Below are 4,189 nucleotides of genomic sequence, written 5' to 3'. Positions count from 1 at the left end.
TACATAGCAAGGACCCCTCCCTGAAAAGTTAAAACAAACAAAACACAACAAAAGCAGAAACAAAAAGAAAGACTGAAAGGATCTGAAGCAATCTGCTGTCCTTATCATAAACACTAATAATCAATACCGTGATTGGCTAGTACTCCATACAAAAGTACAATTGCTTTTGACTTATTTCATTCTACCCCTGAAGAGCTGATGTTCACTCTGGCATTGCTATTCAGTCAGGAGAAAGTGTTCCATCCTAGCGACAACCATTCAGGTGTGGTGGGTTAAATTTAGATTGCTTTTGAAGAGTAAATTAAACTTCAAAGGTACATGTCTTCTGATCTGACTTTTCCCAAGAATGCAAGGAAAATTTGCCATGTAGGGAAGACATTGGTATTAAAAAACTGAGCTTCTAAGTGTGTGTGTGTGTGTGTGTGTGTGTGTGTGTGTGTGTGTGTGTGTGTTTATGTGAGAGACAAGGGTCTGACGTTGACCTTGTAATCCTAAATGAGCCTCCTGAATGCTGAGATTACCTCCAGGAGCCAACACTCCTCTTTATAATATTTTGATTCTACCACATAAATATTTTCTATTTCTGTACACATGTTCAGTAAAATATCAGCATAAGGTATATGTATACTTGACATGCATATGTGTGTGTAAAGTTTATACTAAATTTTTAATGGAAGGTATGTAGTAAAATGTTGGGACCTCACTGTTGTCAAGTAGTGTGACTTCCGAAAAATCTCGTTATTCTGGCCTTCTGAAAATTCCCCGTTTTTCTCATGATACAACACACACGAGCACACATAGAGCCAAAATATAAGCACAGCTATCATCTATCTCTCCCCACGTTTCTTTGTATTTTCGTTGTGCTAGTCATTATAATATCTTAGAATGTGAGCGATACTCACTTTAAAAACAAAAAAGCCCATAAATATGAGGTGCGCTCCCCCCATGTAATGCTGCCTTTAGTTCTTTCTATTCAGTGTCTTCTTTAAAAAGTAAGTGTGAAGAATTAGCTAAAGCTATTATTCCATTTAAACAGAATGTCTGAGGCTGGGCAACCTTTATATATATATTTTATTAATTAAATGGTTATCCCATCCCTTGTATCCTCCATTCTTCCCTCCCTCCTGTTTCTCCCCTACTCCCTTCCCCTATGTCTATGTCTGAGGGGGACCTCCTCGCCCTGTATATGCTCATAGGGTATCAAGTCTCTTCTTGGTAGCCTGCTATCCTTCCTCTGAGTGCCACCAGGCCTCCTCATCCAGGTGACATGGTCAAATACGAGGCACCAGAGTTCATGTGAAAGTCAGACCCCACTCTCCACTCAACTGTGGAGAATGTCCTATCTGAGGCTAGGCAACTTTTAATGACAAGAAGTTTAAGTAATTCATGGGTGTGGAGGTGCAGGAGCCTAGCACTGGATTTTGCTGCGTTCTGTGAAGGCCTCATGGCAGATAACACCACAGTGGTAGAAGTGTGTGCAGAAGAGATCGTATGGTGAAACGGGAAGCCAGAGGGTTGACAGGGATTGATAGGTCAGACTTTCCTATCATAACTACTCTTTTAAGGAAAACTCACTGCAGAAGAGCAGTATTAGTGTCTCCCGAGGGTCTCTGATGACTTGCTCAACTGTCAATATTCCCATTTCTTGCCAGTTGCATCACACTGTAGTCTATTCATACTCAGGGGCAGTGTCCCTACATGTGACCCTTGGTCACCAGATGTCAACTTCTTTATCTTCTCATTCTTTTGTCTTAATCATCTCATTGCTGTGTTTGCAGGAACATTTCCTCTTGTTTTAAAACTACAGAAATATTTATAGTTCCACGATAATTTTACAATTAAAATCCTCGCGTCAGTGTCTCTGTGAAACATAAAATACTTCAAAGCAGTGTGTGTGTGTGTGTGTGTGTGTGTGTGTGTGTGTGTGTGTGTGTTGGCCTTTCCTTTCCTCTTGCCAGAGGCCAAAGCCACCAAAATAACTTTGTAAACCGGCATGTTCTTAGGAGATTGTTATACAGAGAGTGCAGTGGAAGGAACCAGGATCAGCTTGAGATTGCTTGGGTTTAGGGGCAGCTGCTCAAAGAATGCTTCAAGGTGCCCACATCACAAGAGAGAGCCCAGATACTGCCTGCATACCTCGGAGCTAGAGCCTGGATAGCCCAGAGATCTCGGGTAGAACCAAACACAACTAGTCTTATAGAAAAATTCAATGAAATTATTCCTAATAATATTCTGCTATACTCACAGATTCTATGCCTTGTCCAGAGAAGGCTCCCTCATCAGTGAAGCTTCTTCCAACAGCAGATAGGAGTGGATGCAGAGACTCACAGTCAGACATATTGTGGAGAGAGAAAGAGAGTCTACCTTGGAGGTCTCCATCAGGTCTTTCCTGCTCAGCAAATCCCTCAGAAGAGGGGCAGGGATGAGGGGCAGGGATGAGGGGCAGGGATGAGGGGCAGGGATGAGGGGCAGGGATGAGGGGCAGGGATGAGGGGCAGGGATGAGGGTAGGAGTCAGAGTGCATGGGAGACACAGGAGGGCAGGAGGACACTGCACACTCAATCAGCAGGGTACACACAGGCTCACAGAGACTGAAGCAGCAAGCACAGGGCCTGTATGGGTCTGTACTACATCCTCTGAGTATTTATGGTTGTTAGCTTGGTGTTTTGTGGTGCTCCTGACTGTGGGAGTGGGCATGTCTCTGACTCTTTTGCCTGCTCTTGGGACTCTTTTCCTCCAAATGTGTTTCCTTGCCCAGTTTTAGTGTGAAGGCTTTTACCTTGTCTTATTTTATTTTGTTTTGTTGTGTTTGGTTCTTGTTTTCTTGGAGGCCCACTCTTGTCTTTTTTCCCCTCTTTTTTTGGGGGAGTGGGGGATGTGCCCTGATGACTTCTGATACTGAACATTGTTTTAAAATAATTTTTACATTTTATTAATTATTCACTTTACATCCCAGTAATAGCCCTCTCCCTGTTTTCTCTATCTCCCCTCCTCTACTCCTCAGAGAAGGGGAGCCCCACCTCCACCCCAGCATATCAAGTTACATCAGAACTGAGTGTACCCTCTTCCCCTGTGGCCTGTTGAGGTAACCCCTCCAGGGGAAAGTGATGGAAAACCAGTTTACAGAGTCCATATCAGACCCTCATTCCTCTTACTAGGGGACCCATATGAGCACCAAACTGCCCATCAGTATTGGTTACATCTGTGTAGGGAGCTTAGGTTCAGCAAGGCTAACATAGCTGTCCTCTGAGTGGCTCCACCCAACAGTTGATGGAAACAGGGGCAAAGACCAAAAGCAGAGCTCAGAGAGTCTTGTGGAAGAGTAGGGGAAAGATAGAAAGACTCAGAGTGGACAGGATCTCTAAAAGAAGATCAACAGAGTCAACCTAACCAGGGCCCAGGTGGACTTGTGGAGACTAAAGCTCCAATTGAGGCCTGCTCTTTTCTGATGGAAGACAAAGGAGGAAGGGATCCAGGATGGGGGGTGGGAGGTGGGAAAATGGAAAGAGTGGAGGGAGGGAAAACTGACATCAGGATATACTGTATGAGAGAAGAATCTATTTTTAATTAAAAAGGCTTTAAGATATTGCTTTTTGGTAGAAGGTGCTGGCTTCTTTGACATAAAGGGTGAAGAAAGTATCTGAGTAAACACATCTGTGCAGGTCTAATAGTTTATATGGGGTCCGTAGTTTTTTTGGGGGGTAGGTTTCTATGGTTTATATGGGTGTGCCTATAAACTAAGACAAACACTACAACTACATTAGTCAGTGTGACCAGAAAGTAATTCGAGAATGAATAGAAGGCCTAGGTACTACAGAGGATTGTGATCTTGGGCGCCTTGCTGCCTCATGGGCAAGAGTTCAAGGCTGTTGTGGTCTTTCAGATCGCTGTGTAGGTGTGGGAGGATTGCAGTGTAGACTGGAAGATCCAAAGGAAAGGTCATGGAGAACAAAGCGTTAAAGAGAGCCCAAAGGAAGTTGAATAAGCTAAGACTTGCTGAATTACATTTGGCTGACAGCTGCCTCTATACATAATTATAGGTTTCCCCATCCACAGTAAATAGCCCTAGGATCCCGAACACCCAGTGTACTCACCAGCTGGCTAATAAAGACTTTCTACTGGCTTAAACTCATGTCTGAACAGCCTCCTCTTATGAATACCCACAACAGGTCTCTTTCTGCCTCTAATA

Source organism: Acomys minous (genome assembly GCF_964271855.1).
Source record: "Acomys minous genome assembly, chromosome: 6".
Lineage (NCBI taxonomy): Eukaryota > Metazoa > Chordata > Mammalia > Rodentia > Muridae > Acomys > Acomys minous.
This window is presented reverse-complemented; position numbering follows the sequence as displayed.